The 27,247-nt window shown below is 37.8% G+C and overlaps 2 protein-coding genes and 1 long non-coding RNA gene across 4 annotated transcripts in view; 2 read left to right on the top strand and 1 right to left on the bottom strand.

The window, feature by feature from the left end:
- The window catches only part of LOC126979478 (G-protein coupled receptor dmsr-1-like), a 416,322-nt gene extending 403,928 nt beyond the window's left edge, over positions 1 to 12,394 (bottom strand). The window contains exon 1 of the mRNA XM_050828803.1: positions 12,391 to 12,394. The gene's annotated coding sequence lies outside the window, so the exon portion shown is untranslated. The remainder of the gene's footprint in view (positions 1 to 12,390) is intronic.
- LOC126979393 (semaphorin-1A) overlaps positions 1 to 27,247 on the top strand; it is a 543,171-nt gene that overhangs the window by 32,913 nt on the left and 483,011 nt on the right. The gene's annotated exons all lie outside the window — the stretch shown is intronic.
- On the top strand, positions 4,159 to 5,858 carry LOC126979500 (uncharacterized). The gene is made up of 5 exons (XR_007732826.1): positions 4,159 to 4,468; positions 4,574 to 4,774; positions 4,862 to 4,936; positions 5,034 to 5,105; positions 5,534 to 5,858. It is a non-coding gene; the product is annotated as an uncharacterized LOC126979500 (long non-coding RNA).

Genomic DNA, 27,247 nt, shown 5'->3' with positions numbered 1-27,247 from the left:
GGGTATGTATGTATCACTCGGTATTCAGTATCAGATTCATATTCAAAGCATAAGTGCTATATCGTATTATTAGCTTCGCCTTGATGAAGTTTATACTTCTGCAAAAAATATTATCTTTATACTAAAACGATTGATTACCTTTAAGAATATTTACTATAGCAAAATATATCTACATCTTTAAGGCATTCAATTATTATTCAAAAACATATTCAAGATTCTCTAAACAATTGAAAATTTTATACATCGTCCGAGAGGGTCCTGAGAGAAAGGAACATTAGAACAATACGTGTCATATCCAGTTTTACTTTGTCTCTTGGATCCTACTTGTATCGTACCAAGTATACTGTAGATAGCCGAGGTTTTGCGAGACAAAATTCTTTTTTACAAAAACACTGCTTTATATTATCTCACCGTTTGTTTCGTGTGTCTATTTATTTTGTGTAAGATCTGACACGACTCGAAAAACTGTTTTAACTCTACATGACTTCGAATATTCACATATTGGATGCAGCACCTTACAAACTAATTTGCTATGTATATTACAGCCATTGTAAATACTCTTTTTTTCCCACCTCCATGAAAGCTGTCTTTTAGTCCCTGCTACGAGGGAGAAAAGTGACCGATTCTCTCCCGGAAACAGGACTTTTGTTCGTCGTCCAGGGACTAAAAGCAACCTTTTCATCCAGGTGGGAAAAAAAATCATATACTCACCATAACGTGAGATAAGTAGGACATTGCCACCCACGATTGTTACAGAAACAATGGATTCGCATACCGTTTCTAGCTTGCTGTATATCCGTTACAGATACTAATTTTACTCAACAACAAGATTGGTCAAATCCAATAATGCTGGCTCAAGGTCATCAAGTTCCCCATTCTTTACATGGAACTTTGAACCTACCATTTCATATTTAAAGGTTTCATTTCTTTCGTCATTATGTTTTAAAGTGATAACCCTAATAATTTATTTTCATCAATTTCCTAATATGCAAATATTGGGGTTGTACAGGTTATCAACTGTAAAGTAGATCCTGTAGATAAAGCCACAACCTGAGAGTTGAAAAAAGCATACAAATTTTATCAACTCGCGCTCGCACGCTACGGAACGCGAGTGGGTTTGAGTCTTGCATCGTTCATAAAATTTTGTATTCAAATTTTATAGTGTTCATTCGTAGTGTCATTATAAAGAAAGCCATCAATATAGACTTATTATATGAATCATAGTTTGGTGTTAACAGTGACTTCGAGCCAGCAAGTACATATGCCCACAAATTACTTGTGAATGTCTTAATTACCACCATCCGCCCGCTTGATTGGCTCCCTCATTGTTTGTCCAACAGAACAACTGGACCTGCAGTTAGTTTGCTAATAATGCCTACGTTAGGTCATTGACTTCGCAAACGTAACTAACATGTAATTTACGATCAAAATCAATTTTATTTTATTTATTTTTAGTTTATCATAGTGACCTATAGTATTATCGTTTCGACATAATATGAAAATTGTTTAGTCAGCCTGTGTATTGTGGCATAACCAAGTGTTACTAATATTAAAACTTTATGTCTACTTTACTTTAATTCCATAGACATTGTTGGTTCTCTCTAATCTGCCTCCTGACAACTTAACCTCCTCTTTGTTCAGTAAGTTGTCAATCGATTACTAACGTGCTTAACACAAACGATCAGCAAGCCAGTTGATCATCAACAGTTGACCAGTATGGTTGCCTTCTAATACCATATTCGTACATTAAGTGAAGTAATATGAGAAGTAATATTTATAAATTCTAATAAAGCGCTTATTGTGAAGACGGCGTTTTAATTGTACGACCTAAAACAACGAGTAATTATTTCACTTTAACTCAATTGTAATAATACAAACTTATTGGAATGCCTAAGATAGTATGAACTAGATTTGACATGCGTGTACAACCAAAAGCGACAAACAATCATATAATCCGGACAATTTAAAAACCAGTTGAACATTGTTTATGCTTTGCAAATGTTTATGGTTGAAAAGATACGATTATGGTGATAATAATTAACATTTTTTATTAAGATTATTTTAAATGTTATGGAATTTATATTAACGTAAATGCTTATTCTATCGAAATTTTACAAATCAAAGAATATTTTAATTGTCTGTGCATATGTGAGTATGATATGTGATTTATGTTATAGTGATTGTTTTTTATATACATTTTTCGTGGAAGATATTGCTGAATAGCGATAAGGTAGCCTAATTGTGCCAACCTAACTGTTATGTACATTTTGTTACTTTATATTTAGGGCAATAAAGTATTTAAATTCATTCATTATTTACAATATCACATCATTTATGTATATTGTATATTTTGCTCAGACATGTTGTTCTTATATCTGTTTGTACTATTATTAATTTTATTGACACTCACGCGATTATAGACTATTATCAGAACTAAAATGGCGAAAATTTTATAGAATCAGTAAAAAGTGTTTTAGTTTATGTTTCATCATCATCATCTTCAGCCGGAAGACGTCCAATGGTGGACGAAGGCCTCCCCCAAAGATTTCCACGATGATCGGTCCTGCGCTGCCCTAATCCAACGTGTTCCGGCTATCTTGTCTTCCGGTACGTGGTCGCCATTCTAGGACTTTACTGCCCCAATGGCCATCTGTTCGTCGATTTTGTGCCCTGCCCACTGCCACTTCAGTTTCGCAATAATTTGCGCTTTGTCAGTGACTTTGGTTCTCCTACCCATCTCCTCATTACATTCGATCTCGCAGTTTATATATAACATACTTTAAAATAATTGTTATGTAATACATCATCGTCATATGTCCTGCTATAAATCATTATGTCACTATTTTAAGAAAAAGTCTTTTTATTTGAAAATAATCGAATATTCGAAGGCGAACGAGCATAATAATAATAACGTAAAACTTACATTTCTGCCAAACTTAAATGAATTATATTTAAACCGTATAGTAGACAATTTCATTAGCCAGTAAATCTCTAAGGCGGATGTATGTAAGCATTCGATAATCTAAAACATCTAAGGATTTCCTCATCTCATTCAATAATCAAACAAGAAAAAACGCAGCATATTTTTCTGAAGATTTCCCCCCTATCACTTCAGATATCGAATCACAAAGACTTGGATGATTTTGTCGAAAATGTGCTTCGTCAGGGTTAAGAATATAACAATGCCGGTTCGATAACACACCACCAACATTTAGGGTTGATCACTCCGTACAATTCAAATAACAAATGGTCTTGCTACGAACCCTTATCTACTAACGAATAATGTGATGATTTTAATATATGATGCTAACGCTAATGTACCGTGGACTAATATATGTTATTTAAAAAAATCTCAGTTAAGATTTGGAAAATTACTATCACTTTATTATCTTAAAAACAGCAGACAAAAGTCTAACTGATTGTACTAAAGTAACAAAATACAAAAACAACGGCTTTGCGCCTGCCTTCAAAAAAATTACTTGGTCTTGGTCTTAAAAGGTAGCGATTGGATATATTTTTAACAGTTTCTACAGATGATATTTTTACAGATATTTATTTGATTTTATAATTGTATTTTTGCTACTAAAAGCATCCAGGCGGATGATGTTGCGGGCAATAGCTAGCTGTGGATAAGTGAGAAACTTTTCATTTGCATGTAATAAAGAATAAAATTGCCTGTAAGAACAATTCCTCTGAGCAACGGGACTTTGTTGGTCATAATTTAATGCTGTTATGTATGTATAGCGGCTATAGAAAATTTATAAAAACAATTGAATATCGTTGAGCAAATGCCATTAATCCTCAATGTATCATTCTCGTGAATTCATAAATAACACCCATATTCTAAGTCGTTACCTCGAAAGTTCCTCGACTCGAACTCAGTCGAGGAGGCCTCAAGGAATGACTTGAAAGGAACTCAAGTTTGGTATTCATAGTTGTCAGTTTGAGGAATTCATGAGGTTCCTCGAATGAGTTTGAGTCGAGGTAAAACTCATGAATTACGTCATCGTTTGGAGGAATGCTAACCTTATTATTGACGATTTTTTATCTGTGGCTTTCAACTTCTTGTGTCAAGTGATTAGTGAAGTGTCAAATGAAAGCGAACACATAAATAAACAAATATTAACGCAGCGTAATTCGAATTCCTCACATGCACTTGAAAACAAAACCCATGTTTTGCGCAAAAAATACTGTGATATTTGTGAAGTGGGTGGCTTGGAGAAGAAAATATTTTGTTCGCTTCGCAGTATACAAGTGAATTCAATCGTGTGTTGTTCTTATTGAGCAATTATTTAAAATGACTGCAACTGGAAGACAGCTTTTCAATGAAGCCGAAAAGATTTGTCTGCAGGAGTTAGTGATCAAATACAAATTAAATTCGATAGCCACTATGGGGAGCGCAGTGGCTAAAAAAAATCCCTGGCTTAGCCTAACAGAGGAGTACAATGCCATAGAAACGAATTCAAAAGTAAGTACTTACTGTAGTTGAAAATATATTTTATTCTATTATATTCACTTAAAACAAACTTTACGAAACATTTGAGCAATTATTTCTTTATCACTTTATTTTTAGAGGACTGAAGCTCAACTTAAAAAATGTTGGGACCAGGCGTAAAAGTATGTTGGCCTTAGAGAAAAGGGAAAGGATGAGGACCGGTGGTGGTTCCTCTAATGCTTACATACCTAGTACCTGTACTGGAGGATGCTCTCGCTGAACAGACAGATGTGGAGTTGGCAGATGTAATCGACAGTGATAACATACCTTGTAGTGCAGGTAAATAACATTAAAGTACTTCTGGTACTTACTGCTTTAAATTTATTGCCATTTGTGATTTTTTATGACTGTTTTTCTGTTTGGCAGTAATCCAAATTGATGATGTGATGTTGTTAGACATGTCATCTCAAGTACCAGCAGTTGAACATGTGTCAGAAAGAGGTAAAATAACCAACCTTTTTAAAATTATAAAAAATAATATTATGTTATTATATATTATGTTTATTGTTAAGTATTAATGTTATACGTAATTTTACAGAAAACATTATAAACACTCCTCCACATTTGACAGAGTCACGGTTGACTGATTATAGTGCAGCTCCATCACAAGGTAGTTATAAAAATATTTTGTCAAAGTCTAAAATGAATGTACATTTAATTAAATTAAAAAAATGTTATACCTGAACACATTATAATAGGCAAAATAGTTGCCATAATCAACCACTTAATTAATGTCTGACTGTTCATCACTGGTGTCTTTTCTTATTATTTGAAGATAGGGGATATAGAGCCTCAACTCGCCATGCTGATTAAATACTGGTTGATGGGCTTAGATAACTTATTGCAACTCTTTACATTTATTATCAGTTGTTAGTGGTAGTGACTGGGTCGACAGTTTAACTTGTTCTCTATTGATGGTATGGTTAAAGAGACGGAGACCACAGGCCTATTGTTATTATTTAAAAAAAAATCAATAAATGTCTGAAATTGTTGTTTTACATTTACAATATAGGTCTTATTATATGATTTACATTTCAGAGTCAAGAAATATACGGACCAGAGTGATTCAAGAAGAATTTCACATCCGTCAACAAACATATGGAAAATCTCAGAAAAGGGAAGAGGAGCTGCATAAGCTCAGATTAGCTGAGAAGGATGGTGAAGGCAGCAGAGGAGATTTTTCTCAAAGCCAAAACTGAGAGAGAAGCTGCAGAGGAACTTCTCTGCAATAGAGCCAAAAGAGAAGAGGCTGAATTAAGTTTAAGAATATTTAAAAATAAAAATTTTGAAAATTAATTTAGTATTAGGTTGTATGTATATGTTTATTTCAATTCTATGGTGTAATAAAAAACTTTATTGCTTAGTATTCATTCATTTATAAATCATCCAAAAATTTAGTTGTAAACAGTATTTAACAAACTTATTAATAGAACAATAATAGTAAAGATTAATATTTAAATTTTCCTTAAAGTAACATATAAAAAAATGTATATATAAAAACATAATAAGATGTAGGTGTTAACTAAAATGTCTTGCTATAAATGCAGCCCTTATAACACTACCTCATGCTGTATCACCAGTGTGAGGTACTGGAACTACAGCAAGATTGGTTAAGGGTTCAATCATTTCTTGATTGGTCTCAATACTAATATTATGTAGCACAGCACATGCCACTATAATATTACATGTATTTGACAGATTATTTTGCAGTTTTCTATTCAAACATGCAAATTTTCTTTTCCATACACCACTAAACCTTTCTATAACATTTCTAGTACTGATATGGGCCCTATTATATTTGAATTCAGGTTGTGATTGTGGATTATGGACTGGTGTATACATGTATGGTGACTGTGCATAACCACTATCACCAATCAGTAAACCTGCAATTTCCCCTTCTTCAAATCTCATATAACACCTGCTATTATTAAATATTCTAGAGTCATGGACAGATCCAGGCCAGCGTGCTACGATATCATATATTTCCATCCAAGGGCCACATACTATTTGCACATTAATTGAAAACCAACCTTTACGATTGCGAAATACTTCGCCGTTTTGTCGGTTTGGATTTTTTGTTGGAGTATGGGTACAATCAATGCATCCAATAACCCCAGGAAATCCAGCAACACGATGAAATTGAATCTTCACATTAGCTCGCTCAGGGACGTCAGGAAATTTAATTCTAAGCGCCTTATTTTTAAAGCTAAAGCTTTCGATACATTGGCCACAATCTTTGAAACGACTGATTGACTTATTTGGTGCAAGTCGCCGCAAACAATCTGTAAAAATACCGATTAAAGTAAAAATGTATACATACAAAGCTTTGTATTGCAATTTTATGAATGTAGACAAGTTATAAGAATACTTACTTGAAAGTTTCCAGTTGCGTAAAATCGTAAGGCTGCTAGCATTTGGATCACGGGTGAAATCGGCAATCCACGATTGCTGTCTCCAGTATTTTGGAAGAGCAGGGGTAACAAAAAGCTTATTTTTGGTGAAGCGGAATCTTATTCGAAATTCATTTTCATCATAATTTTCCATCGGATTTTCTGCATCTCGTAAATATCGTCGCGATAAGTAGTCGTAAGGACTATCGTACATATATTCAATAAAACTTTCGAAAGACATAAAAAATTAATAAAATAATGTCTTTTGTAGCTAACAATTACTTATAAACTTCCTCAAGGTAGATGGCGATCAACCTTACATTTGACAGTTGGTTCCTCGACTCAAACTCACCTCGAGTGAGGAAGGTGTTTGAGGTAAGGACAAAAATTACAACTGTGAATATGAAAACCCCTCAGTGAGGTTGAGTCGAGTCGAGGAAATCATGAGTTTACGACTTAGAATATGGGTGTAATACTCTGATCGCATTACGCTAAGTACCTTAATCCTCACAGAATGATGACACTGAATAATGTAAAGGATCTAATTTGAATGGTCGCGGTATACTTTTGCTTTCTGCACTGAATCGAATTGAGGGTATTCAGAAAATTTAATTTCCGTAGACAGATCGAGCAATTTCACTCCAGTGTGGTGTTCGAAAAGCGTAATTAGGTCAACCCGACGGACAATGGACTTTGACAATGTTATTATTAGTAGATCTCTTATTCATCGAATTGCTCGATGAACTTATCAATCATTCACTTTCTCGAAAAGTTGCGATGAAAGAGTTGGCGGGGTGGCAGCATTGTTTAAGAGCCTTTCTGATCACGAAATTAATATCGGATGACTTAACAGTTCTTTGACATTCAATACTTCATTTACAAAGAGAATACAACTGTGATAATTAGTATATTCAGATAGTTCTCTATTAAGTTCTATAAAGATATGGGAGATGCAATAATTATTAAGAACAAAACTATTATTTATAATTATATTAATGGTTTTATACTAGGACTATATTTACGTTTATTTTTATGACTTACTCATGTATGGCATTTGAGTATTTAAAATAATTTTTAATTAAAACAATTATAAAATGATAACGCTATAAATATTCATTTAAAATAGTGGCAATGAGTTTCTTAACACTTCTTTATATAAATCTCAACCCTTTTCGGACGTGGAAAATACTGGATGGGTATCTTGCACCGGTTCTCTCTCTAAGCGTGTCATTTTTCCTGAATTGGAGGTAGTGTAAATTGGTAGTAGTAAAATAGGATTTACAATCACTTATTGAACGTCAAAAACTAACAACCATTCGAAAATACACCTCAGAACGGAGAAGAAAGAGAGCAAGAAACTCAGCGGGCTACCAGTTTTTTTTTATTAAAATTGCGTCACAATATAATTTCGTACAATACAATTTATTATTAAATTTTCTGAGTTATAGCCTATCCCACCTGCCCGATCCTATAAAACATACACAAGACGAGAAACATAAAACTTTGAACCATTATCTTCAGTGGGACTCAATTCTGCAATCCAGCTCGACATATCTTTGAACCAAGAAATCCCGACACGTAATAAAATAAATGTCAGTACAAGCACCTCTGGAGCCCTTCAAAGCATTTGCAAGCTGTGAGTGACGTAATTCCCAATTCCGATTAATATTCACAAGACAGACAGGCCGCCGATCGGCCGAAATTCAACTAACTTCATATTTACACCAGTAAAATATTCCATCGATGCTTGACAGGAATGCAAGACAAACTTTACCAACAATACATTTCACTAACGAATCCACTGAAAACTGAACCGTATGCCGTTGTTATAAGCGCCACCGTTTTTACATTGTTCGGATGCGGTTGTACTGTAATTTAGTTATGTTTGCCTTATTCGGAATATCTAATGGTTCACGATGCATTGTAATATCACACAGAGGCCTTTAGGCTTTCAATTTATATCGTTTTGAATTTTTTTTTTTTTATGGAATAGGAGGACAAACGAGCGTACGGGTCACCTGGTGTTAAGTGATCACCGCTGCCCACATTCTCTTGCAACACCAGAGGAATCACAGGCGCGTTGCCGGCCTTTAAGGAAGGTGTATACGCTTTTTTTGTAGGTACCCATGTCGTATCTTCCCGGAAACACCGCACAAGGAAGTTTATTCCACAGCTTTGTAATACGTGGAAGAAAGCTCCTTGAAAACCGCACTGTGGAGGACCGCCACACATCCAGATGGGGGGGATGATATCATAAATTGTGGCGTGTCGTGCCAAGGTGGAATTCGGCGGTAGGAATCAGATGAAAGAGCTCTGTAGTAATATTAATATATCTATTAATGTAATGATTAAGGTACTGTGTTTCTGCTTTAGCACAAATGGCATATTGTACAAAATATTTATCTTTGTTCTAGGTATATTTATAAAGTGATGCATCCCGGTTACGATGGGTCATATGGGTGCTTTAGGAATCATGAGTCCATACCAAAGAGGATGTAAATACTACGCAATAAGAGGCAGGACTACCAAAGTAAAAATTTATTTTAGTTTCAAATGAAACGTACAGTGATTTGACATAAGTTTGAAATAGTAGTAATTACAGTATGGCGATTGGCGATGAAGTATAAACCGGCTAAGTTTGAAAGCGAATAGTTGCATAGAACGAAGTGGATTTTGGATATCTCCGTTTTTAGCAAGATTATAGCCGGCACCTGTCAATCTGTCAATGACTGCACGTTTCATACAATCGAGTGAATCGCTTTTTTCTTAGAGAGTTTCGCGAAGCTGGTCCATGAATGACTCATCTGAAGCTGCCCCGGAAAGCAAGCGCCACCTAGTGGTGCTGCCCAGAGTCTAGAGGCTCGAAAATCGGCGTGCAACGAATCTCTCTCACAAGTCTCTAAGAAACTGTACCGCGGTCCGTTTTAATTAATTACTGATTTGTTTAAGTAATTTGTCTCAAAAGTACGTATTTCAAAAAGCGCAATAGGCAAAAAAAAACCTCCTTTGTAATATAAAAAAAGAATAGTATTTTAGCAGTGGGAGGCAGGGACCACAGGATGCCGGTTAGATTACCGGTAGCAAAACGGTGACTATTTCTGCCGTGAAACATTATTGTGTTTCAGTCTGAAAGGCACCGTAGCTGTGAAATTACTGGGCAATTGGAACTTAACATCTTATGTCTTGAGACATCATCTTGAGATGACGAGCGCAATTGTAATGCCGCTCAGAATTTTTGAGGTTTTTCTAGAATCCTGAGCGGCACTGTATTGTAATGGACAGGGCGTATCAATTACCATCAGCTGAACGTCCTGCTCGTCTCGTCCCTTATTTTCATAAAAAAAAACTGTGGTATGGAGCCTTTCATGGCATTAAGCTGAGAACACATTTGAAATTAATTTATACCATTGATCGTTTATAAAATCTTAAAGCGTACACAACTGCGATGGAAATCCACATCGAGCTATCTACACAATTTAGAGACGCATCGATTAAATTCTCAGTTTCATAGCAATAACCTTTTAGAACGAAAACTTTGTTATACAATGGAGTTATTGTGGATGAGACAAACAGAGGGTCGGCGGTCGGGTGCTGTGTACGCCTCGATGAGTACCCCCTTAATGGGACTAACAGACGCTCAATATGCGATGACGTCAGATTTTTTAATCTTTTTATACTGACGAGATAAGATTCGTGGTCGTAGAAAGGTTAGCTAGGAAGGTATTGGATATATAGGTCTATTTTCCAGACGAGCTTAATACGTAATCCACGATCAACTGTATTTTGTCTCTTTTATACACAATTATGAAGACAGTGACAAAACCATAAACTAAGTATACTAGCGTAATAGACAAAAACTCTCCTCATTATAGTGAACCTAAATTCAAAATGTTTATGTGTGCTAGTTTTACAGACGTGTTAGTGAGCTACTGAAGTGTGGTAGTACTTTGCTTTTAGTCAATCTCCGTGACAAATATTGATAAACGGCGTCTAAATCATGTAAGTATACAATATTTTATTGTATTATATTTAAATTTATATAATCTCTTGAAAATAGTGTTTACTGTGGATGAAAAATGTAATACAAAATATTTTGGTGAATATGTTCTACAAAAATAGGCACCACGAAAGCAGTATAGAAGAATCAAAATTTGCCTGTGAAATGTTTATTTATTTGGATTGTTGCTGTAGATAACAACACAATCTAACAAAGAACACGACACTATTATATTTTTTAACTAGCATCCGCTAAAACACCGAACATTTAAAATATAAACACTAAAATTAAAATACGGTCCAATTTGTTAGGAGACTAATGGACTCTCACACAGGCTTCGTCTATAACGCTAGTACCTAGGTAACACTGAAAATGTTTAGAAAATGAAAATCGGCTTAATGTAGAATGTTGCCAATACTTTTATTGTTTTTCGGAGTGATCTCCGTTCCTCTCTATACATCGTCGCATTCGATAGAACCACTGAGAAAAACAGTGGGCCCATTCTAACTTAGGGGTCTCTTCTACGGCATTTTCGTACGCTTTCACAGCATCTTCAGGGCTCGTAAAGCGAATACCTCAAATTTTATCTTTAGTTCTTGGGAATAAATAAAAGTCGCAGGGCGCCAGGTATGGACTGTATGGCGGATGACTCATTATCTCGACACCTGCGATAGTCAACAGTCCGTTTTGCGGAGTGCGCTGAAGCATTGTCGTGGTGAAGGAGGATCCTGCTTCGAGGGCGCTGCTGTCGAATTTTTTCCAAGACAACAGGCAAACAGCACCTACCAGTCTGCAGTAACTGTCCTTCCATCTTCTAGCACAACAGTCGCGAAATGACCTTTCCGACTAAAGAATGAGGCAATCATCTTTTTTCCTGGACTTCTTTTCTTCTTCCTTTCTTTACCTTAGTTGGCCGATCCTCGAAAGGAACACCCACTGAGCTGATTGTCTTTTGGTTTCGGGTTCGTAGCAATATATCCAGCTTTCAACTCCTGTGACGATGTTACAGCATTTGGGTTACCGCCGTTGAACTTATGTTAAACTTATGTTAACTAAATGTTCTTGTAATATTTTTTGAATTGACTCATATGTCTAGGCTTGCCCGCATCTGCTGATAGGTCACTCTATTTATTGTCCTCAATCATGCGTCGCACAGCGCTGATGTTATCTTTAGTCGCTGTTAAAGGACGCCCTTCACGCAGGTCATCATTGAGATTGCTACGTCCACTCTTAAACTCGTTAAGCCATTTGAAAATAGTGGCACGAGATGGGGCTTCATTAAGAAATGTTAATCGCAGCCTATCATAGCTTTGTTGTTGATTAAGCCCACAACGAAAGTCATAATAAATCATCAACGAAAATTTTCTCGCGTGCGTTAGGTTCATTTTCACGTGTAACAAGAGTTTTAGATCGCACAGTATACCGGCGTGAAGTAGCGGCCTAGTGCCGATATGTTTCGCATAGGTTAGTGTCGAGGACCGGTGGCCATCCCTTATTCCCACCCCAACAAAATATGAGAGCGGTCCGTACAAAGATATTACCCCAGGAGGGTACCGGCTCTAGCAGAGCCGGAGAATCCCTCCCCGAGCACTCTCGCTCGGGCTGCCCTTCGTATTCTGGGGTGGGCACAGAACCGCGCATGACCGAGGACAAATGAGGCAGAAACACCACGGCACCCCGTTCCACGCTCAACGTGGACTTTTGCAATATCAGGGGAATTCACTCCAATTTAAACGCCGTCCACCACCACCTTGAGACGGCGCAGCCGGCTTTGTGTTTTCTTACGGAGACGCAGATATCTCGACCTAGCGATACCTCATATTTTACGTACCCCGGGTACAAAATTGAGCACAATATTTTGCCTCATGCCGGGGTATGTGTGTACGTTAGGGAGGATATCTGCTGTCGCCGTCTCAGTAATTTTGAGGGTAGGGACCTGTCTACTCTCTGGCTCCGCGTAGATTTAGAGGACCGCGTCCGTATCTATGCGTGTGTCTACAGGTCCCATAGTGGTAACGCAGAAACCGATCATCTCATGGGCTGCGTTCAAGCGGCAATTGACGACGTGCTTGCACAGATCCCGTCCGCTGAAATCGTAGTCTTGGGTGATTTCAACGGGCACAATGCCGAATGGCTTGGATCACGTACCACAGACTACGCAGGGCGATCTGTGCATAATTTTGCATTGGCGTATGGTCTGTCCCAATTGGTTGAGTCGCCAACGCGACTCCCGGATGTGGAGCCACATGCCGTCCTTATTAGATCTTCTGCTGACTACACATCCCGATGGTTACCAGGTCTTTGTCGACGCCCCTCTCGGAACGTCCGACCATTGCCTGGTCAGGAGTGTAGTGCCTATCCGACGCCAACGTCGCAGACCACCAGCGACCCGCCGCGTTTGGCATTACAAGTCAGCAGATTGGGATAGGATGCGTTCCGTTTTTGCATCCTACCCTTGGGGCTAGGTTTGTTTCCCTTCGGATGATCCTAGTGCCTGCGCCGTTGTAGTAGCCGATGTGATACTACAGGGCATGGATATTTTTATACCAAGCTCTGTAGTACCGTTCGGTGGCAGTTCACAGCCCTCGTTCGATGCGTCAGTTAAAGCAGCATCTGACTGCAAAAAACAGGCGTATCGAACTTGGGTTGCGGCGCTGGGCACAAAGGATCCGAACTGCAAAGTTCTTAAGAGGAAATATAACCGTGCCTCTAGATTTTTTAAGCGGCAAATCGCCCGTGCGTAGTCTAAGCACGTCGTCAAAATCGGCGAGCAGCTTTCCAGTTACCCGACCGGAACACGCAAGTTCTGGTCGTTGTCGAAAGCTGCTCTTGGTTACTTCAACCAGCCCTCCATGCCGCCGTTGCACATGAGGAATGACACCCTGGCCCATACGGCAAAAGAGAAAGCCGAGCTCCTGTGCGCTCTTTTCGCCTCCAACTCGACTCTTGACGACAACGGAAATACACCGCCAACCATCCCGCGGTGTCAGAGCTCTATGCCTGAAGTACAGTTCAGACAGAAAACTGTTAGGTGAGCTCTGTTTTCGTTGGACGTCAGGAAGTCGAGCGGGCCGGATGGCATTTCTCCAATTGTGCTTAGAACGTGTGCCCCTGAGTTGACGCCGGTGCTAACGCGTTTATTCCGGCACTCTTATTCCAAAGGCGTAGTCCCTGACTCATGGAAGTCAGCCCTTGTCCATCCGATCCAAAAAAAAGGAGACAGTTCGGATCCGGCGAACTACAGGCCTATTGCTATCACCTCCCTGCTCTCTAAAATCATGGAGAGCATAATTAGCCGCCAGCTTTTAGTATACCTAGAGGGTCACCAGTTGATCAACGACCGACAGTACGGCTTTCGCCATGGTCGGTCGGCAGGTGATCTTCTGGTATACCTAACACATAGATGGGCGGCGGCTATTGAAAGCAAGGGGGAAGGCCTGGCAGTTAGCCTGGATATAGCGAAGGCCTTTGATCGTGTATGGCACAAGGCGCTCCTCTCAAAACTTCCATCATTTGGGCTTCCCGAGAGCTTGTGCAAGTGGACCTCCAGCTTCCTCACTGGGCGTAGCATACAGGTCGTTGTCGACGGATATTGCTCGAACCCGAAGCCCGTGAATGCTGGAGTGCCCCAAGGCTGTGTGCTATCTCCTACGCTGTTTCTTCTGCATATCAATAATGTGTTGGACACCTCCAACATACATTGCTATGTGGACGACAGCACTGGTGATGCCGTATACACGGGCCATGCAGGTCTCTCTCGGGAAATAGTCGACCAGTGCCGGGAGAAACTCGTGTCTTCTATCGAGTCCTCTCTCGAGACGGTCGCGGAATGGGGTGAATTGAACCTTGTCCAATTTAACCCCCAGAAGACTCAAGTTTGCGCGTTTACCACTAAAAAAACCCCATTTGTCGTATCACCGCTCTTCGAGAACACTTCTCTTAAAGCCGCGCCTAGTATCGGATTACTGGGTCTCGAAATCTCGAGCGATTGCCAATTCCGTGGCCATCTGGAGGGCAAAGCCAAATTGGCTTCGAAGAAGCTGGGCGTCATCAATAGAGCACGGAAGTACTTCAAGCCGGCTCACATTTTAGCGCTCTACAAATCGCAGGTCCGGCCACACATGGAGTATTTGCCACCCCAGTATCTGCTCGATCCATTTGACCACGTGCAACGTAGAGCAGCTCGAATTGTCGGGGACTCAGTGCTCTGTGAACGTCTGGATCTCTTGGCGTTGCGTAGAGACATCGCTTCATTGTGTGTCTTTTACCGCATTTATCACGGGAGTGTTCCGAAGAGCTGTCTAACCTGATTCCTGCCGCCGAATGCCACCTTCGCACGACACGCCACAAGTTAGGATTTCATCCCACCATCTGGATGTGTGGCGGTCCTCTACAGTGCGGTTTTCAAGGAGTTTTCTCCCTCGTACTACAAAGCTATGGAATGAGCTTCCTTGTGCGGTGTTTCCGGGACAATACGACATGGGTACCTTCAAAAAAAGCGCGTACACCTTCCTTAAAGGCCGGCAACGCTCTTGTGATTCCTCTGGTGTTGCAAGAGAATGTGGGCGGCGGTGATCACTTAACACCAGGTGACCCGTACTCTCGTTTGTCCTCCTATTCCATAAAAAAAAAAAAGATTTGCCGCCAATTCACAAAAACAAATGACAAATGAATACAATATACTACATTAGGTTACCAAAGAGTTCTCAAATTGAAGTTTGAAAAAAGGTTTTCATTAGCAGTCTTTTTAACTAGCCAGTTCTAAACACTTTCAGTGTTACCCACGTATAGTAAGTTTATGGACAAAACAAACTTGAACATTCATTACGTATTTAGGCATGTTTTATACCTACGGACTTAAGTCTTAGTTAGACAATGCGGTTTCCGCGCGAATTTAAACGTCCGGTTAAACTGCGATAAATTAACATCACTTATTTAAATCGGTTCACAATAAGGTGAAGTCAAAAAAGTAGCTAATAGCTACAATTAGTAATAAATAATATTATTTGTATCATATTAATTTTAAGATATAAGATAAAAAATGAGTTACAATTCGTACGATAGTGAATCTTATAGAATTAAATTATAATATAATAAAACAACTAGGGCAATAAAGACGAGCATTTCAGGCTCGAAAAAAGAGATATAGAAACTGTCTCCCGTACAATAACAAAACTCACCGATATACTGGAAGGAATAGACCAACAGAAATAGATGTGGGCAGGGTAAGTGGCAGGAAGTTGATGTTGATGCGAGACACAAAAGGAAAATGGAGCCAGGCAGGGACAGAATGGTGTCCAAAATATGGAAAGCTAAATCGAGGAAAGCAGTTTATCAGATGGGAGTTTGAAAGTAGATACACGAGACAGGAAGCAATGGAAGTCTTTAGAAGTGGAAGAGGTCCTTTGCCAAGAGGCACGGTGAAATTAGGGATATCTTGTAGATATTTTAATGTAATAAAATGATGTGAAATTTATTTCTTTACATGATTCTTGGTTATATTTTCCTAAAAATTGGTAGTTGCACAGCACAATTTGCCAATTCAAATTCAAATACTCTTATTCAGAATAGGATGTGATATCATTTATTGAAAGTCAAAAACGACCAGCCATTCCAAAAAGTATGCCTCAGACTTGAGTAGAACGGGCGCAAAAAACTCAGAAGACTTCTTCTTTTTCATAAAAAATATGTTTACAAAGTAACATCGTACAACTTAACTTATTATTTAATAGCCTGAGGGCGGTCGAAACATTCACAATCTGAGGTATCATTAAGAAAGTCATTTATGTTATAGTTATATTACCACATAAACGTTTTTTAACAGTTCTTTCGAATATCGTAATACATTTGTTTTGAACATTTTCTGGGATCTTGTTGTAAAAGCATGTACATCGCCCCACAAAAGACTTACTTTCATTTTAATGTTAATTTCTTTAAAATTTGCTCCCAATGATTCTTAAGGACCTAGGTTATAAATAGCGCTAATGAATCGGAATGCAAACAATTAATTGTAAATATTAAATTTAAATATTTTTACGTTAATAACACACACTATTGCACTGGTATAAGGATGGAAAAGCTTCGCTACTAAACTCTTCTGAATTATTGCCTGTATTTAAACAAATGAATGAAACATATAAGTTTACCAGTGGGAGGCTCCTTTGCACAGGATGCCGGCTAGATTATGGGTACCACAACGGCGCCCCTTTCTGCCGTGAAGCAATAACGTGTAAACATTATTGTGTTTCGGTCTGAAGGGCGCCGTAATACTGGACTAGTATTACTGGACAAATGAGAATTAACACCTTATGTTATTTTGATCAATGTGACGAGCGCAATTGTTGTGCCGCTCAGAATTTTTGGGTTATTTAATAATCCTGAGCGGCACTGCATTGTAATGGGCAGGGCATATCAATTAACATCTGCTGAACGTTCTGCTCTTCTCGTACCTTATTTATTTAAAAAAAAAATATTTTGACATTAATAACACACATGGTTAAAGCATGGGAAGACTTCGCTAGTAAAGTCCTCTGAATTATTGCCTGCATTTAAACAAATGAATGAAACATATAAGTACAAGGTAAAGATAAATTCGCTGCGAAATAAGCCGGCCGTTTTGAGTTTGAGTATTCCGGGGAACCGTCGCAAATATCCGCCACAGTCTGATGGTTTCGCTTTTTAAATTTTAGCTCGCATCTCGCAAAATACATCACATAATCAGATTATAGAGATTTCGCGTAGGAAATGGCAGATTTAACGTCTTAGATCGTTCAGGGATCTTTTGATGTGTTTCTTAATAAAGTCTTATTTTTGAGATTATCGTTTTTGGAGGGGTGGAATGTAATATTTGATACGTTTTTTGTTTTTGTTTTTAATGAGTAATAAATACGAATCGCTATTTCACTTGCTTATTTTCTCTCTGTCTCTTTTTCTTGCGTTTTCTTTATTAATATCTTACGGCCGTTTTCAATAACCTATCTACCTTTAATTTAACTTACGGATACATTGCTGTCACCGTTTAATGACAAGATCTTATCTATTCATAGTTATGTCCAATATAGTTATAGTCCAACGCTATCTGTCCATAGGTTATTGAAATGTAAGTAAGCGTACAAGGATAGATTTGTCTACGTCTAGTAAGTTAAACTAAGGATAGATAGGTTATTGGGAACGGCCGTTAGATCATTTATACCTCTAGATAGATTGTGACAGCTGTGAAAACTTCGAAGTTCTATTTTGAGCAATGCACGCACATTTATTTACGCAAAGTGACATACAAATCGCGAGTGTACGACGTAGCTGGACACGCACACTAAATAAATAACACGTAATAAACCTGGCCTGTTTTTATTGGTTGTCTAGCAGCATGAGACTCTGTCTAGACTTCTAGCTCTTTTAAAATTTGTTTCTTATACTTTTATCTGTCTATAAATATGTTTGAACAATAAATAAGATGGACAATACAAGTCTCGCAATTCGATACCAACAATATCGTTCAGTAAATTGATCACAAATACAATAGAGGGCCTTTACGAAACCTTTAGCGTTCGACCGCCCTGTCAAGTTTCCTCACAATACCGAATGCCTACAGAACTCACATGATTGTTCGAAACCTGACGTATTTGAAATCCACTAATACTTTGTACGAATTCGTAAATAATGTTGTGAAGTTTAATTTCTTTTTATCCGACTGAAGGAGCCTTTAGGAGTTTATATGTACGTATGAAGAAAGAGAAATGAATAGATTAATAATTAACGCACTTATATAAAAGTTATTTAGACCCAAATTAGGTATAGTAAACATATTGAGTACCGGACAGCCATATATTTAATATAATAAATATATATGTCGTAGTCAAGAACGACGAGCTACAAGCGAGTTCGAAGATGTGTCGGTATCCGTCTTGGCTGGGGTGTAATTGGTGTGCGGTGCGAGTATGGTCGAGACCGGTTGCTGGGCGAGCGCGGAGTGTTCACTCAGGGAGAAGCTATCGAGCGAAGCGGTCGCGTCGCACGCGCATGCCGGGAACGCCACGTTATTATTACATTATCATTAGACTTTGTGAAGTGTCCCTACCATTACATTTGTAACATTCATAAGACTGTGTTTTACTTGCTGTCGCGTTCCACGCCCACAAAATATGGACAACCACGAAGATACTGACGATTTGACCGGCCTTGCATCGTAATATATATTTATTCAAAAAGGCTTACCAACGAAATATATTTTATTTATTTATGCATTCAGAATTTGACAAATATAATAAAATAATTTAAATGTATGTACTTAATTTTAGGTAGGCACAACATAACTATACTTAATACATGTGATATTTTTTAGAGAATACAGTACTAATGTATGCAAGGTGTCGTGTGAATGCTCTTTGGATACTCTCAATGCGACACGAGACTCTTAGTCCAAAAATTTAAATGCCTGTACCTTTATCTTTCTTCTTTCTTTCTTTGAATATAATGTTATTTTCAGTTAACATCATTAAAATGTTGAGTCAAATAAGCTGATTACAAAGTAAATTTAAGTATATAATTAAAAAGTTTACAACAAATTCATATTTTTTAATTTTTTAGTTTAGCGTAATTATATCCTGTTCAATATAATTGCATGTATCCAAAGGATTGCTTGTACAATGAGTTGATGATTCGTGTTTATACAAAATTATTGTAGAATTTCCTTAAACGCTATGTAAATGGGGGGGAGGGGGGAATGGTATAGGTCAGTCACGTCCTCGAAAGCCGGCTTCATGCCTCGCCGCTTCCGGCACTGGCTTTGTCAGCGTTTGCTGAAGAATATTCATTTCGCATGAATATAAATATACACTTAGCTCTCACATTTAATGTATTGTGACTTGATATTCTTGATACAATATTACATTTATGTATCTATTATTTCTTCAATTGTAGAAAATGTAGAGAGCATGTTTCATATTCTTGACATCCTATTCACTTCAAGTAGACGCAGTGTTGGTAGGACGCCCCCAAGATGGACCGACGATCAAGATCGCCGGAGGGCAGCGCAGGACCGATCGTCGTGAAGATCTTTGGGGGAGGCCTTTGTCCAGAAGTGATGGTCTTCCGGCTGATATTGATGATGATGACGATTCACTTCAATTAAACATATGCCTTTATAAATCAACGCTAGTAGGGAAGAGGTTCTTATTACTTGGAGGTTATTACGCGCGCTCGTGCTCTGCTATTTGTTTGTCACAAAAAGGTAACACACCTCGTCTATGAGTCGATGAGCAGTAGGTATACTAAGGCAAATATAATATGTTGCTTTGAACCTTACATTAAGGATTGGTGTCCGCACTTTATCTAGATACCTTAGCCGTGGTCGCAAAGTTTGGCAACTTTTACTACGACCAAGTGGGCGTACTCGAGTCAGTATTGAACAATGCGTGACGTTTACGTGCCACATGTTCTGTTAAACTTTGCTCATAATTGAAACTAAAATGCCCGGTTGCGTCGTAAACTTTGTAAGAATAATACTACAAGAAATACGAAACACACTGGGATCACATATCATCAGTTAGTACTTTGTATTTTATTAATTTCAATGTAAAATATCAACATGCGTATGTTACAAAATTTGAAAGATGCCACGCGCCCAAACCTCTAATAGTTGCCGCAATAAAGAAGCTATTGTTCTTAGGTAGTGCGGTATCTAGTTGTAGCGCAGCGGACACCAATCGTTAATCTAAGCATTGAACTTATATAAACTCCTTTTAAACAATATATACCTTTTAATATGTCAGCGACGAGGAGTAGGACGCAATACGACGAGAATATCCTAACAGCTTCAAAGAAACGGCGACCATTTAAATAAGTAGCAAAAGGAAACATAAAAACATTATAAATAAAATCACAGCGTGGCAAAGTTGGTAGATTATGGTCGTAACATCTGCTTTTATCGTTTCTACGTGGATAGCGGAGGAAACGAAAAGATAAGTCGTTTCCGATAATCCTTTAATACTGGTTATTGTTTGAATGCACTGTTTGAACTGTGAAAGTATCGGGTCTGAGATAGCATTGTTCTTTTGATGAACGCAGCCGGGATTGTAAATTATTTGGTATCTTTATTTATGTGTTAAATTGTAAAACTTCCCGCTAAGAAAATTTAAATTTTCCGAAATTCGGGAAGTTATTGGTTTTACCCTGTTTTAGTTTTCATAAGATATTGACATTTTAAGGTCTTAGGAAGCTTCCCCGACTATTCCCACGATGGTGTCTGTACGTCTGTATGTTTGTGTGTGTGTGTATGGATGTATGTAAACCTCTTACAACTTTTGAACGGCTGGACCGAAGTAAAACCCATATTTCCGTAAGAAAGAAAGAAAAACGTTTAATCGGTGCGGTTTTCACGAAACTTTCTTCCACGTACTACTACGTTGTAGAATGAGCTCCCTTGTGCGGTGTTTCCGGGACGATACGGCATGGGTACCTTAAAAAAAATCACGTACACCTTCCTGAAAGGCCTACAACGCTCCTATGATTCCTCGAAAAAAAAACAAATATGTCAAAATGACACGTATAATTTCAAAGATTTTACACCACTTCGGTAATGTTTAGCTTTGATGAGAAGAATAGGTAAGAAACTGATTGCCACTCTTTTTAATCTATAAAATATATAATAATAATAATCATTTATTTCGGATTCATTCATTCATGAGACTATATCCATATGTGTTAGTACAATTTGCAAACTTACAAAATAGTGTTAGTAATAACTTACCAATAACATGTTCAGAAAAATAAATAAAATAAAATAACAGCATTTTACATTATATTTTATAAAAATGTATGTACAGCGTACCTAATTATTATAATTGCAAGTCTCACCATACAAGTAATTAATTAGTGACTTTTACTTATTTTAATTAGCTCTAGTAAATTCATAAGCGTACTGTTATTTGATATTCCTTTACAAAACAGATGAGACAGTGCACGCAAATCGTAAAAAACATGGCCGCTGCAAAGGAAAAAAGTCACGCAATAAAGTGAGGTGGTACAACGACCGCCCGCATACACAGTCAGTGCTTTGTGGATTGTCCCACTGTTTATCTTCTACTTTATACTGTGTTTTTACGTTTGCTCTCGTAAATTGAATGTCAGTGTTCTTACTTAGTTCATAAAATGTTTGTTATAATTGTGAATTACAGTTTTGTACTTGTTTAATTTTAATTCAAAGTTAATTCAGCTCAACATCTCATAAAACACAGCGTTTGTCGTATCACCGCCCTTCGATAACACCTCCCTTAAAGCCTCACCTAGTATCGGAATACTGTGTCTCGAAATGTCGAGCGATTGCCAATTCCGCGGTAATCTGGAGGGCAAAGCCAAATTGGCTTCGAAGAAGCTGGGTGTCATAAATAGAGCACGGCAGTACTTCAAGCCGGCCCATATTCTAGCGCTCTACAAAGCGCAGGTCCGGCCACATACGGATTATTGATGTCATCTCTAGTTTGGGTCACCTCAGTATCAGCTCGAAACATTAGACCGCGTGAAACGCAAGAGCTGCTCGAGTTGTCGAGGGCTCTGTGAACGGCTCGATTGCCTGGAGTTGCGTAGAGACGTCGCTTCATCGTGTGTCTTCTACCGCATTCATCACGGGGAGTGTTCCGAAGAGCTGTTTCACTTTATTCCGGCCGCCGATTTCCACATTCGCACGACAAGCCACAAATTAGTATGTCATCCCCACCATCTGGATATGTGGCGGTCCTCGACAGTGCGGTTTTCAAGGAGCTTTCTTCCACGTAGTTCAAAGCTGTGAAATAAGCTTCATTGTGCGGTGTTTCCGGGACGATACGACATGGGTACCCTCAAAAAAAGCGCGTACACCTTTCTTAAAGGCGGGTAGCGCTCCTGTGATTTTTCTGGTAACGGTTAAGACCAGGTGAACCGTACACTTGTTTGTCCTCCTTTTCTATAAAAAAAGGTACTATTTGACTTGTATTACATATACTTATAACATTCTAGAGTTCGTTTTTCATTTTAAATAGATGACTAAATCACAGATAAACTACAGAGCGTTATTTATCACCAAAAAAGTTGCTCTTAAAGAAGTTCTACATCCATTGTAATTTAAAATTGATATTCCATTACAAATTAAAATAAATCTTCAAACGGATAGATTAAATATTTCTTGCTGTCTCGTATTAAAAACGACTCAAGATTTCTTCGCAGTACATTCAATCATGAAATCGAGTCGATCGCAAGTCATGCCAAGGCACGGGTCAGCAACAATGGGACCATGAAGAATGTCTTATAAATCACGCTTGGCGCCATTTAAAGCAATTGAAAAAAATCACTGAAGTCATAAATTCCGAACGGTCCCAGATCTGGTCCGCGTCGATCGGACAAAGTCTTACACTTTGCGCATTGATAAATTTGAATAAGGCACGATAAAAATGGCAGTTGGGGGTGGAATAGAGATGCTGTATAAATTGGATTCTTGTCTTTTCTATACATATTTATTGTTCTCGATCTTTTATATATTGGTATTACGAAAGTTGATATTGAGTTTAAATAATAGTACTAAAGTGGCATTAAAAACGCATAAAACGTATTTATTTTCTCAAAATTGATTCGTTTAGAATACTTTTTGATATAATAACTAACACTACCACCGCTTTGGAAATAAATGGTGCTCTGAGAGAGAAGAATCGGCGCAAGAAACTCTCCCAGCATTCCTTTTTGCGCTATTTTAAATAAAATCTACAATATTTCACTGTCATTGCTATTGCTATAAAATATTCATAATCTTGTCCCAGGCTGTCCGATCACTTAGATATTCTGCTGTGGAGTAGTAAGATTTACGATAGAGCCATTTTTGAATAAAACATTTAAATTCATTTTTTTGTAATAAAAGTGTATACATACCCTAAAAGCTATTATGTATCTTATGAAGCCTATTAGTTACAAACAATCCCTTATTTCTAGTGTTATAATAATGAAAATCACTATTTAGAGCAAAAGGGTGACGATTTTTGTGAACGTATATAACATTTTAATAAACGTACTGACAATGAACAGTCATCATATTTATTTCTTTATTACCATATTTTTTATGAAAAAAAGAGGCTCGCTGAGTTTGTTGCTCCTGTTCTTCTCAATTCTGAGACATACTTTTTGGAATGGGTGGTAGTTTTTGACTTTCAATATGTGATACCTAGATAACACTGAAAATGTTTAGAAAATGAAAAACGGCTAATGTAGAAAGTTGCCAATACTTTTATTGTCTTTCGAAGTAATCTTCGTTCCCCTCTACAGATCGTCGCATTCGATGGAACCACTGATAAAAGCAGTGGGCCCATTCTTCCCTAGGGTTCTCTTGTATGGCATTTTCGTACGCTTTCACCGCTTCTTCAGGGTTCGTAAAGCGAATACCTCGAATTTTAACTTTAGTTCTTGGGAATAAATAAAAGTCGCAGGGCGCCAGGTCAGGACTGTATGGTGGTTGACTCATGCTTTGTGGAGTGCGCTGAAGTATTGCCGTGGTGAAAGAGGATCCTGCTTCGAGGGCGCTGCTGTCGAACTTTTTCCAAGACAACAGGCAAACAGCGATTGACATACCAGTCTGCAGTAACTGTCCTTCCATATTCTTGCCCAACTGTCTCGAAATGACCTTTTCGACCAAAGAATGAGGCAATCATCTTTTTCCCTTGACTTCTTCCTTTCTTTACCTTAGTTGGCCGATCCTCGAAAGGAAACACCCACTGAGCTGATTGTCTTTTGGTTTCGGGTTCGTAGTAATATATCCAGCTTTCATCACCTGTGACGATGTCAAATACAGCATTTGAGTCACCGCCGTTGAACTTATCTAACATTTAGCGACATCAGTCTATGCGAAGGTGTTTCTGGTCGTCGGTTAAAGTATGGGGAATCCATCTGGTACAAATTTTCCTGACGCCTAAGTGTTCGTGTAATATTTTTTGAACTTAATTCATACCGATGCCTAGGCTTGCCCGTATCTGGTGATAGGTCACTCTCTTATCTTCCTCTATTATGCATCGCACAGCACTGATGTTATCTTCAGCAGTCGCTGTTAAAGGATCTCCCTCACGCGGATCATCACTGAGATTGCTACGAGATGGGGCTTCATTAAGAAATGCTAATCGCAGCCTATCATAGCTTTGTTGTTGAGTAAGCCCACAACTAAAGTCATAATAAATCATTGACCGAAAATTTTCTCGCGTTAGGTTCATTTTTACGTGTAACAAGAGTTTTAGATTTGCCGCACATTCACAAAAACAAATGACAAATGAATGCAATATACTACATTAGGTTACCAAAGATTTCTTAAATTGAAATTAAGAAAAAAGTTTTCATTAGCAATGTTTCTAACTGGCCAGTTCTAAACATTTTCAGTGCTACCAACGTTTCACATCCTAATTTGAATAAAATATATGAATTTGAATTAACACTTACGGTAACTCATATCATTCCTATATATACTTGTGTAATGCATAAAAATCCGCAAGTAAAAATTTTTTAGACAACACGGTATAATATTTATAAATTAGGGGAAGTCTTAATATCAGACTGATATCTAAGAGCGGAGCTTCATAACAATTACGAAAGTATCGACCAACTCTCAAATCGATTAAAGATAAAATCTTTCGCAATGCCAAGCTGTCTCTTACTATCGTTAACTTGACAGTGACTGATCGTTGGTCAGTTCCTTCCATTTTGGGACCCTTCGTTTTTAGGAAACGAACAGTTTTAGAGAAATATTTCAATACAATTAGCTTAGCACTATATTTGATTTCATAGTCTTGAAATTTTCCTCAATAGTTTTTTTTTATGAAAATAGGGAACGAGACGTGCAGGACGTTCTCAGCTGATGGTTATTGACACGACCTGCCCTTTACAATACAGTGTCGCTCAGGATTCTTGAAAAACGCCAAAAATTAAGTCTCTTAATTCTCATTTGCCCATGATTTCACTAGCTACGGCGCTCTCCAGTTTACACATTACTGCTTCGCGGCAGAAATAGGCGCCGTTGTGGTACCCATAATCTAGCCGGCATCCTGTGCAAAATAGCCTCCCACTGCTATATGGTTATTTATACTTTTAAAAATACAGAAGGTGCCGAAAATTTTAAGCTTGTTCCATAATTGAATTGAATGGACAAAGCCATTACCAAAACTTCCTTTTGTGCCATAAAACTATTTAAAAGATGTTTTTTTTTAATCTAAAAGAGAGAGAAGAATAAGCACTTTAAAGATAAATACTTAAGTGTATATTTTCGTCTGAACTACGCTTTAGAAGTATATACAGATACAACACACAATAATTATAGAAATAGAAATAAATTTATATAATATAGGGAGCTTTTTATAACATTACGGAATGAAAAGAGCAGGACTTTCAGCTAATGGTAATTGATGTGCCCTGCCCATTACAATGCAGTGCCGCTCAGGATTCTTGAAAAACCCCAAATATTTTTGAGCGGCACTACAACTGTGCTCGTCACCTTGAGACATAAGATGTTAAGTCTCATTTGCCCAGTAATTTCACTAGCTACGGCGCCCTTGAGGCCGACCACTTTTACTTGTCATCACACAGACATATTTCAAGTAATGAACAAGTAATTAAGTGAAGACAGATTAAACATGTAACCCTCAATTCAAACGAGGCTTCACACTTAATTTAGATAATATGGTAATTGCTCCCCACTGGTGACGAGTGACAAAAACATTACATATTGCAACAACACTTGGTAATGGGTACACGTTATGATGGTACATCAGATCATAAAGGAGCTTTGACATGGGGAGAAGAACTGATAAGAAACTCCCAACCCATCTTTTAAATCATATAACAGCTAAGCCTACTTAATATCTATAAATCCAGTGTCCTGATGTTTGTTCCCAGTTAACTCCTAAACTAGAGTATGGATTTTAATGGGGATTACTTCATGGAGTGCAGTTAAGTCCAACTTGAGAGATAGGATACTTTTTATTTCGATTTGGGACGCATAATTAATTTTATTTCCAATATTTGTTTTGTATGGACATATTTTGTATGAGATAATTTATTTACGCACGGTTTGACAGTTCTGCTGTGAAACAATACCAATTTAACAACAGCGAGCATATTTTACGAGATAATTCTTGATGTTATGAAATATTATTGACAAATTCATAAAAAAGCTGTATATTATTTATTATGTACAGAGCAACGCTTGTCGGGTCAACTAGTAATATTACACAATTTTTAGGTGGCCTACGCAGAAAAAATTTGACTATATTTAAACTTAGTCTCATTTCTAACTCCAATTTGATACTGAAGATAAATAAAACATATCTCATGAATTATTTTTCTTAGAAGTAATATCTTCGTTAATTT

The sequence above is a fragment of the Leptidea sinapis genome, chromosome 3 (genome assembly GCF_905404315.1).
Source record: "Leptidea sinapis chromosome 3, ilLepSina1.1, whole genome shotgun sequence".
NCBI classification, from domain to species: Eukaryota; Metazoa; Arthropoda; class Insecta; order Lepidoptera; family Pieridae; genus Leptidea; species Leptidea sinapis.
The sequence above is the reverse complement of the archived record's forward strand: the minus strand, read 5'-3'. Positions and strand labels throughout refer to the sequence as shown.